The sequence below is a fragment of the Sorex araneus genome, chromosome X, assembly GCF_027595985.1.
Source record: "Sorex araneus isolate mSorAra2 chromosome X, mSorAra2.pri, whole genome shotgun sequence".
Lineage (NCBI taxonomy): Eukaryota > Metazoa > Chordata > Mammalia > Eulipotyphla > Soricidae > Sorex > Sorex araneus.
Genome location: NC_073313.1, coordinates 153,257,581 through 153,273,540, shown reverse-complemented (window position 1 = coordinate 153,273,540; position 15,960 = coordinate 153,257,581). Strand labels below are relative to the sequence as shown.

General features: G+C 44.7%; 1 long non-coding RNA gene across 1 annotated transcript; it reads right to left on the bottom strand.

The window, feature by feature from the left end:
* Window positions 1–10,301: 10,301 nt before the first annotated feature.
* LOC129400138 (uncharacterized) lies at window positions 10,302–15,493 on the bottom strand. The gene is made up of 3 exons (XR_008627459.1): window positions 15,408–15,493; window positions 12,205–12,281; window positions 10,302–10,394 (listed from the first exon to the last, which is right to left on the bottom strand). It is a non-coding gene; the product is annotated as an uncharacterized LOC129400138 (long non-coding RNA).
* Between the last annotated feature and the right edge of the window lie 467 nt (window positions 15,494–15,960).

Below are 15,960 nucleotides of genomic sequence, written 5' to 3'. Positions count from 1 at the left end.
AAACACACTATATATTTATTGTTATTAATTGTAGTTTTTGGTCAACAGTAGTTTGTGGTTTTTGGCAAGTGATCAGGGTTCACTCTTGGCTCTTTGCTCAGACATGGCTCCTAGCAGTGCTGTGGTGGGGAAACCTATGTGCTTTTGCATATTAACCCGGGCTCAGCTGCTTGAACGAAAAGCATCCTATCCATTTGCTATCTCTTCTAACTCTCTGATTTTATTTTCCCACAGAAATATAATTTCTGCTTCACCTGTCAAATTTCATAGTATTCCCTCATTTTCAATTTCTCCAGGACCAAAGACTCCCCCTTTGTTCTGGTGAGTACTTGCAGAAATGGGCTTTGCAGGGACCTGTTGCACTAGGTTTTAAATGTCTCCCTCTAGGGACTGGAGCCTTAGTACAGCAAGGACGGTGTTGGTCTTGCTCAGGACGGACCTGGGTTCAATTGTCCCATGCTCCATAGGAGTGTCTGGGAATTGAGATGTGTGGACCAAAAGACCATAAAGAAAGAAAAGCCAATGGGGCTGGAGCGAAAGCACAGCGGGTAGGGAATTTGCCTTGCACGTGGATGACCCAGGTTCAATTCCCAGCATTCCACATTGTCTCCTGAGCACCGCAAGGAGTAATTCTGAGTGCAAAGCCAGGAATAACCTCTGTGCATCGCCAGGTGTGACCCAAAAAGCAAACAAAAGAAAGAAAAGCTGAGCAATAGGAGAGCAGACAGAGCACTTGCTTTTCATGCGCCTAAGGTGTTTGTTTCCCAGTACTCCATAGGGTTCCCTGAACACTGCCGGGTGTCTCCCAAACTTCTTTTTGGCTGTTTTGGGCTTCTCTCCTACCTCCTAATTTTGTTTCCCCCTTTTTGCTACAAACTTGTCGTTGATCAGGGACTCTGCCCTCTGTCTCTGGAGGTAGAGGAGCCGTGCCATGTTCCCAACCAGTAAAGCAGGTGCTCAGCCCTTGAGCTCCTCTCCCTGGGTCTATCTCACTACTCGGGGAGCAGACAGGCTGGGATTTGAGGACACACTTGGTCGTGCTTGAGGCCTACGCCCTGCTCTGTTCACATTGGCAGTGCCAGTGGATACCAGTGATGGTCCCCGAGCTTCAAGTGGCCGCATGTGCTCCAGCCTGGTGTGCTCTCTCCTGTCCCTCTGTTCATACCTTCATTGGAATTTTTTAGGTGTGAACATGCTGGAAAACTTCCAAGAAGAGGCTGTCAGAAGGAAACGAAGGGGTTGGAGTGTCTGAGCAAAATTACAAACTTTCGTCAATTAGATTTCTTTTGGGCCAAATGTATGTTCCACCTACTTTTATTACATAGGATCACATAACTGAATGAGTAAAATGACATAATATGTGAAAACTTGACCTATAAGTTCTGAGCATCCCAGGGTGTGGCCCAAAAATAAACAAACCAAAGAATTGAGCCTTGAGATTCATTGCTGGATCTCACACATCGCTGTTGGCAGATGACTTTCTCTGTGCCTTTATTAGAGGGGAGGGGAGTAGCAAAATCAATTCCAGCTGTACTCGGGGATAACTCCTTAGGGATTCAGGGTGTAAAGTTGAGTCGGGCGCATGCATGGCAAGTGCGTGCATGGGAAGTTCTCACTTACTGTCCCCTTCAAGCCTTTGAAATCACAGCTTGTTTTTGGCTCAGGGTCTCAACAGGAGCTGCCTGCCATGAGCACTACCACTTGGGCTTTATCCTAGCCTACGCCTGCATGCCAGTCTGTTCTTATCAGAGGGTTCACAGGATTTATATAGAATTTGAATTTTGGGGTAAGATATAGGAAACAGTGCAGGCCCTGGCCTTGGAAGCACCCTGCCACAGTATAATGAGTTCATTTTCAGTTGGCCATGCCTGCGATGCTAATGGGTTACTTCTGGCTCTTCTCATTGATCACCCACTGCAAGACGTGGGGACACTTTCCGTCTGATAGAGATTGAAACTTGACTGAAGTGCATGCCAGGCAGGCACCCCATGCTCTGTGCTATCTCTGAGGCCATCATAAAAAGATTTTGCACTGGTTAAATTCCAGAAAGTTGTGATAGTAGATGTTCTTTTTCCTACTAAATACACAACTCACATTTCTTGAGTGTGTGTTTTTTCTTTGGGATCACATCCACCAGTAGTCTGGGCTTCCTTCTGACTCTTCACTCAGGAATCACTCCTGGTGGGCTTTGTGGACTGTAGGGATGAGGGAGGCCAATCCCGGGTAGCTGTGTGCAAGGCCAGTGACCTCCCTTCTCTGTGTTTTATTGATCTGTCTCTGGGACTTGATTTTTACCTATTCAGCTAGATATGTTTGTTAAAAATTATAGAATGTTCAGTTAGTGTGGACCTAGGAGCCCTAACAACGGGACAGCAGGTCAGCTGCTTGCTTTACCTTATGTGAGAGTGAAGGGCATCATGGATTACAACGCACTTCTCTGTCCCCTGGAGAGGAAGGGACATCTAGCAATGTATTTCTGGGTGGGTTTTGAGCTGTACCTGAGGGTGACGCTGGTCAGGTCCATGAGTTGTGCTCCGTTCTGGTTCTCATGTGTCTGACTTCTCCAGGTGATTCTATGGAGCCACCTGCCAATCCTTGGGAATTACAGAAGCTTCAGACAATGGTGACACACCATCTGACACACTGTCCCCAGGTGGGAGGAGAATGATGTGGTGACATGATGCAGTGACACTCAGGTACCGGTTTCTAGGGTCTCTGTCTCTTGAGTTTCAGGAAGGAGTCCTGGGATGTAATTCCTGGCCTGAGTGCTCCGACTCTCTGCTATTTGAGGCTACTTTGTCCTTGTCTGTTGGATTCCTTTTGTTTAGGTTTAGCACAACCAGCAGTGCTCGAGTACTTCTAACTCAGTGCTCAATTATCATTCCTAGCAGATCTGTGGGAACCGTTCAGTTGGCGTGGATTCAAGACTGTCTCCAGTTTAATTTTTTTTTCTTTTGAGCAACATTTTGTGAACATTATATTTTAGGACAGGAATGATATTGTGTGCTTTATTTCTGTTTCACTTATAGTACTTGTCTTTGCAAAGTAACTGTAATTTGATCTATGCAACATTTTTCTTTTTAAAAAAATCTTTTTAATTAGTGAATCACTGTGAGGGTAGAGTTAACAGATTTATATATTTCCATACTTTTGTTTCAGTCATACAATGCTCAAGTACCCATCCTTCCACCAGTTCCCATTCTTCACCAACGATGATCCCAGTATTCCTTCCACCCCCGACTTTATCCCCCCTACCCCACCTTGCCTCTGTGGCAGGGAATTCCCTTTTGTGTGGTGATGGGAGGGTTACAACGAGTGATTCTCCTGGGTTACTTCTGGCTCTGCACTCAATGTTGCAGCTGGCAGTGCTTGCCGGACCAGGTCGGACAGTGGGGATTGACAGTCCTGCCCATTGTCCCTGGACCCGCTGTAGTGTAACTCCATCTGCCTTTTTGTCTTCTATTGTTTTTGTGTTCTCACACAGCTTTGAGTCACTAACTGGATATTGTGTGTCCCTTTCTCATCCCTAGAACATAGAATAGGGACGGTGGGATATGGCATTGGTAGGGTGTGGTATCTAGTGATTGTTCCAACCCAATGTTGCTATTATTGGTCCTGTTGGGTCTGTGGTCAGGTGTTATCCTCTGTAGTGCTCATTGGATTTATTCCTGGGGTGGCTGCAGGCAAGTCCAGAACTTGCGGGAATCTTCTATTCTAGTGTCATTGTAGTAGATCTGCCTTCTTGTGAGGGATTCCTGGGCTCAGCAGCCCGAAATGTGGATGGAGGCTGGTTCCTCCCAATTGGAATGGGGAAGGGAGTGAGGCCCTGAGCTCCTCTAGGGTGCTAGTGTGTCTCATTCTCACGACCCATAGTATGGGGTGGGACGACATCACTCCTGTTCCATATGTCTGTGTTCAGGACATGGTGACCTTCCCCAACTATTTTAGAGACATCACTCCTGTTCCATATGTCTGTGTTCAGGACATGGTGACCTTCCCCAACTATTTTAGATTTACTTCTAATATTCATTCCCATCAATTTGTGTGGACACAAACTACATGAAGCTTGTAGGGTTGCTGTCCTTGAGACATCTTGCTAAAGATCCCAGAGTATAGATCCGAGACCACAGTTCTCAGGCCACTGTAGTCTTTCCTAACCCTAGCAGGATCCTAATCCAGTTGTTACTTTTGGATCATAAGTGAATTTGTCCATGCTCTTAACTTACAGTTCCATATTATAGCACTTGGCCTATCCTGATACCATGCCAGAGTAGCTCACAGTTTGCCCTGGGTCCATCTAGTCCCTCATCAGGACCCTGCATTTGAGGTGCCAAGAAATATGGACAACAAAGGGTTTAGTGTCTCGAGAAAACAGATGACCAGGAGTTAATATTCATCGGAGTTTAAGGACTTCAAACTTCCAATAGCATAGACTTAACTGTCTTCCTGTGTCTCTACAGAAAGGACATTGCTCTGAAGTAAACTATGCAAAAAGGAGAGGAGAAGGAGAAAAGCAATATTTCACTTACCAAACACATGGGGAGGCACGGGGCACTCGGGAGGGCACTTGAGTCCTGCCACAAAATCTGCCTTCACAGCCACCCTGCCACCGGGCGCCAATTCCTCCTCTACCCACGAGACCAATGGCGGCCTGAACCAGGCAACCACAGCTAGAATAGAAAGGATTCCTGAAGGGCCCTCTGTGACATCACTTCCGCTTCTGCTAGGGGCCTTAAAGGGCCATGGCTAAGATTTAGAGAACCCAGGTGAACTGGTGGTGCAAGGGGAATGGACTAAATAAAGGAGTGGAGAGGCAGCAGATGGGGTGGTGGGCCACAGAGTGAGGAGCTGCGGGGGGAAGAAGACCCCTGATACTGTACTGGTCAGTCAAACATTCAACCAATGCTATCACGGTCCCTCAGGAAAAACGCGGGTGGGTTGTTTGAAGGTAAAACAGGCAGGTAGGTTCAAGGCACCTGACGCTGGGGAATTAATCAAGATGGTGTGAGAGCAGTGACTCCGAAGCCAGCCCTGGAGATGCAGAGAGGAACTGGCCTAGCAGCTGCCCAGAGAGCTGAACAGACACTGGAAAGGGGAAAAGGCTGGAAGAACACAGTCTTTGGAAAAAGCCCAACCACTGGACTCTTGTCTACAAGGGAAACCACAGGAGGCAGTTTCAGAAACACAATTTCAAATCCAGAGGATGGGGCAAGAGGGGTAGTACAGTGGGCTGGGCCCTTGCCTTGCATTCGGGCAATCTGGGTTCACACCTCAGAATTTCCAATAGTTCCCTGAGCATCACTGAAGTGCAAGAAAGAAATAGCACTGTAGCGCTGTCATCCCATGTTCATCGATTTGCTTGAGTGGGTACCAGTAACATCTCCATTGTGAGATTTGTTGTTACTGTTATTGGCATATCGAATATGCCACATGTAGCTTGCCAGGCTCTGCCGTTGGGGCGAGATATGCTCGGTAGCTTTCCGGGCTCTCTGAGAATGTTGGAGGAAGCCAGAAATTAGTATACATTAGGAAAATATTTATTTTATAGGCACGAAAGAACAAAGAATTTGCACTGATGATTAGTGACCAAAGTTGACCGTTTTTATAATACTATTTATTGAAACTCTATGCATGTTTGGGAGCTGAAGAAGCAATCTCTTTGGCCAGAGTGATAAACACATTGCACGTGACCAGTCCGAGTTTGATTCCTGCATCCCATTTGATGCACCAAGTACCGCCAGTAGTAATTCATGAGTGCAGAGATATGAGTGACCACTGAGAATCACTGGGTGTGATCCAAAAAGCCAAAACAAAATAAGAAGCAATCTCTTTTTTATTGTTTTGGTTTGTTTGTTTTTAGACTACAGTCAATGGCACTCGGTGCATACTCCTGGCTCTGTGCTCAGGAACCACTCCTGGTGGGGCTCCAGGGACCATATGTGCACATGGTATTGAACTAAGGCCATCCCCTTGCAAGACAAGCACCCTACCCACGTTACCACATCTCCACACTCAGACAGCACTCTCTTAAGGAGCATATACTCCCAGGAGTAAGCCCAAAGTTCCTATGGCTCCTACCTGCTGCAAATGCCTTCTCTAGCACTCGTGTCTATCCACTGAACCAGTCTCCAAGGCCCAGCTCGCCCTGCCATCCCATCCACACGGCGGCCTTCTTTCTATGAATCGCTGGAGTACTCACTGTATTGTTTGCCCATGATCTTCCCTTGTAAACACTAGCAAACTTTTTTAACAAACATAGTCAGTTTTTGTGAGTCATTTTCACAAAGACCTTTATAAGTTTTATTTTTTAAATAAATGAATAAACTACAGAAAACTTCAATGAAATTCTTCAATGAAATTCTCTTATAAAAGTTTCCATGTCTGGGGCTGAAGAGATAGTACAATGCCTTGTCCACAGCCAAATAAGCTTTGATCCCCAGCATCTCACATGGTCCCAGTTCACTGCTAGAACTAATTCCTAAGTGCAGAACAAGGAGTAACGCCTGAGCATCTCCGGCTGTGCACCCCTTCGCACACAGAAAAAAAAATACACATCTATATGTCAATTTATATTTGGAATCTCCAAGAAAAATTATACAAAAAGAGTGTGTCTACTTTAATTTCTTATATACTGGTAGGCAAACAAGGACTGTCTGGACAGATTCTAGTCCTCAAGTCTACGAGTATAAGGCCTTAATACATTAATACTGCCAAGGGGTTGGATCAAGCCTAACAGACGTCCACAAATGTACACATCTTTACAACACTTGTTAGATGACTTACTGCCCTCTAACTTCCAAAGTCTTTGAAATGTAAGACTACTGCCCTACATAGGAACAAGACTGCCTTGGGCCACAGCAATAGTACAGCGGGTAGGGCATTTGCCTTGCACGCAAATGATATGGGTTTTATCCCTGCCATCACATATGGTCCCCCGAGTACCAACAGGAGTGATTCCTGAGTGTAAAGCAGGAGTAACATGTGACCCCCAAAAGAAGACAAGCAACAAAGCACAACAATAGTATTAGCATTATCTCTGCCTTGATTTTACATCGTATCACAATATTTTTATTCATATTACAGAGATGTTACTGAACATCACTCAATTTTATCACCACTTTTAAGTAACATATATCTTAAACTTCCATTTAGATCACCTCTGCTCACAGCCTTCCTATCTAAATGAAGATCTGGTAACTCTCCCCAGCATAATTCAGCTACCAAAGTCTAGCATCATGTCCAGACAGCTCTTTCTCAGCATTCCATACATGTAAGTGATCATCAGAGGCCACTCCATACTGATCATCTCCTATACACAGTGGACAAAGAGTTTCAAGCAGCTATCATTGAAAAAAAAGTAACTATTCCCAAGTTTTAATTCAGTGATCTTGCTGTTTAATATATTAATTTTAAAAGCAAATATTACTATGTGACAAGTTGGATTCGTTTCATTTTGATAACTGTATTTCAGTGTAACTGGCATTATTTGTAGATATGTACTTTAAGCACCAAAAATTATTGTTCTGATAAGGGATTCAAAGCATAAAAATCATAAGAACCCAAGACCCAATGAGCTATAGAGCAAAACACCCTGTTTGGTTTTTTGATCCAGTGAGAGTATTAGCAACACTTTATTGGGTACCTATTGTATTAGTCTGAGCAAGCTGAAATGACTTTTTTTAACCAACAAAAATGATGACTTTACACAGTCCAATCTAATGACAGGCCCAACATATAAGCCCACTAATAATGAATGAAAAAATGGCTGCAATGTGAAGGTCACTGCCTGGAGGCGAAGTTAGGACTGATGAAGTGGTAAGAGGAGGCCAGCACACAGCAAGAAGACGTCAGAAGACAAAGTGACCAGAGGGGATTACCCACTTAATTATCCCGAACACAAATGGCCCAGATACACTGCAAGTCTTATTGTTTTATATGACCTAACAGTGATCAGAAACTTTATTAATTAATCAGACACCCTTTCCCCAAAACTTTATTAATAATTTCTTCCCAAAATTAATAACATAACCTGCTACTTTATACTAATAAGCCAACTTTAAAATCAAGATTGAAGCCAGAAATAATGCCTTATATTTATACGCCGCACCCGTGTCCCTAATGTTCAAAAGGCACTTTTTAACTTCACTGTATCACTCACTGTCATCCTGTTGTTCATCAATTTTCCCTATCGGGCGCCAGTAATGACTCCATTCGTCCCTGTCGCATGCCAGTGTAGGCTAATGGCGTAATGGGGGCTCTTTCAGGGTCAGGGGAATGAGGACCGTCATTGTTACTATTTTTGGCATATCAAGTACGCCACGGGTCACTTGCCAGGCTTTCACTTTATAACTTACAAAATAATTTCACAGCCATGACTCTACTAGATCCAAATCACATCCCTGCAAAATTTATGGGGGATATCCCGATTCTCCAGATTGCAAAACATACATCCACCCAAAAGGACTCAAAGAGGGGCTGGAATGATAGCACAGCGGGTAGTGTGTTTGCCTTGCCTGGGTTATTGCATCCCCTATGGTCCTCTGAATACCGCCAGGGTTGATTCCTGAGTGCAAGAGCCAGGAATGACCCCTGTGCATCGCTGGGTGTGACACAAAAAGCAAATAAAGAAAAACCTCTCCATTTATTTTCCTATGACTACAAAGGCATAAGTAATGATATGCTTTCCACATTTCTCACATTCAATTTTTCTCTAGTATGAAATCGCTTGTGCTGATGAAGGCTGTCTCACAGTCCTTACATTAATATGGTTTCTCTCAAGTGTGAATTCTCCTATGAGTAGTAAGTATAATACTAAGGTTATACTACTACTGTATTATGCCTTATGTATGTCAGGCCTTCCAGACGCCTGACATACATAAGGCTTCTCTGCACTGTGAGTACCCATATGTGTTATAAGGGTAGATGATTAAATGAAGGCCTTTCTACATGCCTACATTTCTAAGGTTTCTCGACAGTGTGCATTCTGTTATGTCTAGTCAGCTGAGTATTTGAGAAAGGTCTACCCACACTCCTGACATACAACAGGTTTCTCTCCCAAATGAGTTCTCCTATGTACAGTGAGCACTGAGGATGAGCTAAAGGCCTTCCCACATTCCTGACACTAATAAGGCATCTCTCCAGTATGACTTCTCATATGCTGTGTAAAGACTGACTGCTGAGTGAAGTCCCTTCCACAAACTTTACAATTATGAGGATTCTCTCCATTGTGAATTCTCCTATGTACTGTAAGATAGGAGGAAAGCTGAAGGCCTTCCACACTCCTGACATACATAAGGCCGGGATTTCTACTATGTACAATAAAATACGTGGAACTGGTAAAGGTCTTCCCACCCTCCTGACATATAAAGGGCTTCTATTCAGTATGAGTATTTATATGCCTATTGAGACCTGATAAATCAGTGAAGGCCTTTCTGCATGCCTTACATTTATAAGGTTTCTCCCAGTGTGAATTCTCCTATGTACAGTAAGCACTGAGGATCTGCTAAAGTTCTTTCCCCACTCCTGACATATATCAGCCTTCTCTCCAGTATGAGTATCCATATGCCCTTTAAGGCCCGCCAATCCAGTGAAGGCCTTTCTACATGTCTTACAGTCACTGTTTCTCTCCAGCGTGATTATCCTTGTGCAAAGAAAGGCTTGAGTGATAAGCAAAGACGTTTCCACAGTCCTGACATGAATATGGTTTCTCTCCAGAATGACTCTTTCTCTGATGAAAAAGATCAGAGGAGCAAGTTTAGACCTTCCCATCCTGACATGAGTAAGTTTTCATTCCTGTATGAATTTCCCTGAAGACACCAAGTTGTGAGCACAAGGTAAAGGCCTCTCCATGTTGCTCACATGCATGAGGTTTGTCTGCAGTGTGATCTCTATGATGTATAATAAGATTTGAGGGGGAAGTGAAAGCTTCCCCACAGTCCCTATACATAAACGGTTTTTCTGTAGTTTGCAATCTTTGCACTGAAACACTGCGATGACACCTGAATCAAAGTTTGTTCTCCCTGGTAACAATCCTGGGGATTCTGTCTATTGGGGGTTTCAAAGGGAACATTATTCTTGGACGGGGTCAGTCCATGGTGACTTTACTTATGCGAATGTCAGCATGCGGGACTCACCATAAATGGTACTCCTCTCCCACAGTCCTGGGGCTGCTGCCTTGAGGGGTTTGTGTCCAGAAACTGAGGAGAACAGACTGTGAGGAGTTTTTCCCAGGGGAAAGTTTCTTCACTGTGAGGTCGCTCTCTCCACTCTGATCACCCTCAGAAGACATTAGGCCTGTCGCAGCATCCCCATGGGGCAGAGGGCGGGATTGCTCACTCTGAGACATTGTCTTATAGTGCAGGATCAGATACATTCCACTAGGGCTGGCTGCTTCCCTGTACAAAGCAGAAGAGGATTCCAATGACTGCTCCATTCCTTCATAGTCTCCCTGTCAAAAGAAACTGAGACCAACATTACCACCACTAGGAATGCAATTTCCGACAGATGGATGGATGTTCTATGGGATGACCCAATGTTTCCACATAGTGACTGCACTTAATTGAAGGCTGCACCATCATTAATTTGTTTAAATTTTTTCAATTCGATAAACACAGACATAAAACAGAAATAATACAGTCTGCAGAATTTCAAAGCAGTAGTTTCCAACAAAATAAAATACACCCGAGTCCTGGTTGGTTTGTAGCACAGTGTGGAGCCCCTGATCCGTGTGTTAAGGCAAGGCTGAAACACTACACAACAAGATGGACCATGGGGGCTACTGTAAACATTTCAGCACAAATCCTCTCCAGGATCAATGAGGTTTTTTGTTCTTTTTTGGTTTGTAGTTTGTATTTATTTGAGGTGGACCACACCAAGCGGTACCACGGATCACTGATGGTGGGTCCCAGGGAACAGTGCTGGGAATAGAACCCAGATTTCCATCCTGTGGAAGGCAAGTCCGCCCCAATACTCTATCACTCGTGGCAAAAAAATAATTCTTTTAAACAATTAACTCTCCTGCCTTCTTTCAGTCCAGTGAAAAATCAGAATATTTCTTTGAAATTAAAGGTAGTAGGAATTGGATAAGAATGCTAGAACAGTGGGGAGGGTATTTCCACTGCATATGGTGGACTCAGTTTGAATTCTGGCATCCCAGATGGTGCCGTTAGCATTTTTCAGCGTTATTCGTTGTGTAAAAACACAAAAATAAGAAAGGCGGGGGCGAGGGAAAGAGCGCCTCACCGCACCAAGCCAGGCACAGGGCCTAGGGCAGCAGCGCTGTCTCTCCCACCACCCGAGTTCGGTAGTCTCCGGCTGCTTCCCCCACTCCGGGGAGGTTGATGGCGATGATGTGGCGGGCGAAGGAATGCACGGAGCCAAGATGTTTGGTCTCACTTGCAGTTTATTCCAGTCTTCCCTCTATACACTCTCCACCCCCCTTCCTTCTCTCCGAACCCCTTTTATCCATCATGGCACTTCCAAAGGGCCCAATACATTGAAGTCACCAAAGGCACCAAAAGATGTTACAGGAAGAACACTGAGGAAACATTATTCTCTTGTATCTGCAGGCCATTAATCTAGCCCCCCCCCCCCCCAAAGAAGATACAAAACCAAAACTGAAGCCTTCCTTGGGCTGAAAGCACTTGGATTTACATCCCAAAGACCAGGCTGGGCTGCCACAAGAAATCTACATGTCAATTAGAAACTAGGCAGCACTTGAAATCTACATTCCAAAGATTAGGCTGGGCCAGAGCATGGAATCTACAATGTCAAGTCAGGCCTGGCTAGCACCTAAGATCTGCTTGTCAAAGACCAGCTAGGCTTCTTGTGAGAAAAGGAAAACTGCCTCTGAAATTATTTCCAGAAGGCTGCTGAAAAAGCGAAAATATTCTTGTTTGCAGTACAGTTTCTCCAACAATGCCTCAGTGCTCAGCCTGAAGTAACTAATCAGCCTCGCCGTGAGTGAATGAAAAACAAAACCAAGAAATAATAATAATAATAATAATAATAACAATAACAGCAACAATAATAATATCCTTAGATTTTAAAAGGACTGATTTTAGCACCCAATAAGACTAGGGTCCCTCTACTCACAACAGTAGGCTACAAAGTTCCACCCTGCAATGAGACCTCCACTTTCAAGTCACATTCTAGTTCCAAGGAATTATCCTGTCAAAATATTTATATTCTACATGCTAATCTTACCAATTCACTCGTTTTTGGTGACTCAATTCCCAAATCAAATTGTTGCAGTGAAAACCCCTGAAGCTACGATTTTCTTTCTGAAATCAAACATAAAACACAATGAAAGAGTTGGGGCTGGAGTGATTGCACTGTGGTTAGGGCATTTTCCTTGCACAAGACCAACCCAGGTTCGATTCTAAGAATCCCATATAGTTCCCCAAGCACTGCCAGCGGGAATTCCAGAGGGAATGATCCAGGAGTAACCCTTGAACATTGCTTGCTGTTACCCAACAAGAATTAAAAAAAAAGAATCAGTAATGTAAAGTATTTGAAGGACATCCATTGTGGGGAATGCTGGGAGCAGCTTTCGTATCCACGGAGTGTTTTGGGTTTTGTTTTTTAAACAGGCCTGGTGATACCTAGGAACATATAAGATGTCAGCGTTTTAACTATTGTCTGCCATGTACAAAACAACTACAGTCCCGGCTGTATCAGCTCTCTGTGTCAAATCAGCAATTTTTCATAGGCTCATGCATTCACTGTGTAAACAGAAAAGTAAAAGAAACTTCTTTTTTACTTCTTATTTTTTTGCTTTTTGGTTCACACCTGGCGACTCACAGGTGTTACTCCAGGCTCTGCAATTAGGAAAAGCTCCTGGTGGTGCTCAGGGGACCATATGGGATGCTGGGAATTGAACCCAGGTTGGCCACGTGCAAGGCAAACACCCTACCTGTTGTATTATGGTTCCAGCCCCACAAAAGATATTTCTTAGTGGATTAGATAGAATAGCAGGGAGGCACTTCCCTCACATGACGCTGACAGGGTCTGATCACTGAGTACCACCAAAAGTAACCTCTGAAAACTTCCAGGAATAAACACTGAAAATTCCGAGGCTCAAAGCCAAAAATAAATTTAATATACTGAAAAAACATGCTAATGATCTGAGGGCAAAAATAAGCATGAAAGAAAGAGTAGAGTGGTAACTAGATTCCCCTGAAAGGGCACACCATCAGTGCAGGCTGAACAACAGAACGGTGAAGCACAGACAGTTGACCAATGGCTGTGAATCCCATGAATATTCTGACAGGTAAGGGAAAATGAGAACAAAGCCAAGAAAGGAAAGAACAGGATCTTTCCATGACAAGCACTTCGTGAAATTAAGGGCACAGTGAGCATGGCACAGACACCTGTATCCAGGAGCCCGAGGCGTCTAGGGTCAGCAGCGTGACTCACATGAACTCAGACATCCACACACTTCCCAGGGCCCGAGCCACAGAAGGTCCTCAGACACTTACCTGCACACATGCCTCTTCTCCCTGGCCTCAGGGCTCCTCCTTAAAGCCAGGAGATCAGCACAGGCTTCACCCCAGGAACTCCTGTCCCGATAGAGAAATGATATTGTTGACAAGCCAACCCCATGTGTCCCAAACAATATTAAACTAATTCCTAAAAGAGCTTGAACAGAAACTCCACTTTTGATATGCCCCAAATTGGTAGTTATCAGTCACAGAAGTCCCAAGTTTCAATTTCAGTCTGAAATTGTTATGCTGAAGCCCCCCAAAAAGCACAGAAAGTGACTCCAAGCACTGAAATACAACAGCAACTGATGACGTGAGTCCCTAAAAACAAAATGAACTCATGCTCAGAGTGATAGTCCAGCAGGGCAGGCACCTGATGACACACAGAGGTTTGATCCCTAGCAACCATATAGGCCAGGAGCACTGCCACGAGAAATTCCTGAATATACAGCCAGAGTGACCCCTGAGCACTGCTGGATATAGGCCCCTCACACAATCAAAACTGAAAACAAATAATAACAAATGATGTTGCAAGCCAGGTAGAGTAGAACACCTGCCATATAGTTGCTGACCCGGTTTAGTCCACAGCATCCCCATGGGCCCCTGTGGTTGTAAAAGAAGTAGATTCATTTAGCAATGGAAGGAAATATTCACAGGAAGCATATCGATAGTACAGCACGTGGAGGGCATTCCCATGCTCTTGACTGGCCTGGTTAGACACCCTGCATCCCAGAAGCAAGCCTGACAATTGCCAAGTGTGGCCAAATAACAAAAACAAAGAGAAATGAACATGTGAAAATTATCAGCATTGCTGTCAATAATCCTGGGCCATCAGAACTACTGTCCCCGGGGAACACAAAGCCCAGCCCTGCTCCCAGGCTGCTCTCACCGAAGGCCCGCAGCTGCTGGTAGGTCTCCAGTGGGCCTGAGCACATCCACTGTGGGATAACAACAAATACAATAGAAAATAAAGCAGCAGATGAAGTTACACTACAGCGGGTCCAGGGACAGTGGGCATGATTGTCAATCCCCACTGTCCCATCTGGTCCGGCAAGCACTGCCAACTACAACATTGAGTGCAGAGCCAGAAGTAACCCAAAAGAATCACTCGTTGTGACCCTCCCATTACCTCACAAAACATAAGGGAATACCATACGAGAGATGGGGTGGGGTGGTGGGGTATGGAGTGGGGGGTTGGGAGGGATACTGGGATCATCGGTGTTGGAGAATGGGTACTGGTGGACGGATGGGTACTCGAGCATTGTATGACTGAAACACAAGCACGAAAATATGCAAGTATGTTAACTGTATCCTCACGGTGATTCACTAATTGAAAAAAAATTTTTTTAAAAAGAAAAATGTTGCATAGATCAAAGTACAGTTACTTTGCAAAGACAAGTACTGTAAGTGAAACAGATATAAAGCACACAATCATTCCTTTCCTAAAATATAATGATAACTAAATGTTTCTGAAAAGAAAAAAAAAACAAATGAAAGTGAAGAGCCTTTTTATTTATTTATTTATTTTACTTTCTGGGTCACACCCAGCAATGCTCAGGGGTCACTCCTGGCTTTGCAGGAATTACTCCTGACGGTGTTCAGGGACCATATGGGATGCTGGAATCGAACCCGTGTTGGCCGTGTGCAAGGCTAACGCCCTAACCACTTTTCTATCTCTCCAGCCCTGAAGATAGTCTTAAATCCATGCCACCCAATAGGTTCCCTGAGATCTGGTAGGAATAATTGAGCACTGAGTTAGAAGTACTCACTGAGCACTGCTGGTTGTGGCTAAATCCAAATAAAAGGAAACCAACAGACAAGGACACAGTAGCCTCAAATAGCAGAGAGTTGGAGCACTCAGGCCAGGAATTACATCCCAGGACTGCTTCCTGAAACTCAAGAGACAGAGACCCTAGAAACCGGTACCTGCCTGTCACTGCATCATGTCACCACATTGTTCTCCTCCCACCTGGGAACAGTGTATCATATGGCTCTTCACCATTGTCTGCAGCTTCTGGAATTCCCAAGGATCAGCAAGCAGGTGGCTCCGGGGAATCACCTGGAAGAGAAGTCAGACCCATGAGCTCCAGAATGGAGCACAACTCATGGCCCTGACTGGAAGTCCCCACACTGAATCCAGAAAGGCCCTGAACAGCATCACCCTCAGGCACAGCTCAGAGATGCAACCAGAAAGACATTGCCAGATGTCCCTTCCTCTCCAGGGGACAAAAAAGTGTTTTGTAATCCACGATGCCCTTCGCTCTCAGGGAAGGTAAAACAAGCAGCTGACCTGCTGTCCTGTTCTTAGGGCTTTTGGGTCTACCCTAACTGAAAAGTCTATAATTTCTGAACAAACATATGTAGCTGAATAGGTAAAAATCGGGTCCCGGAGTCAGATCAATAAAACAGGAAAGGTAGGCACTGGCCTTGCACACTGCTACCCGGGTTTGACCTCCCTCATCCCTACAGTCCAGAAAGC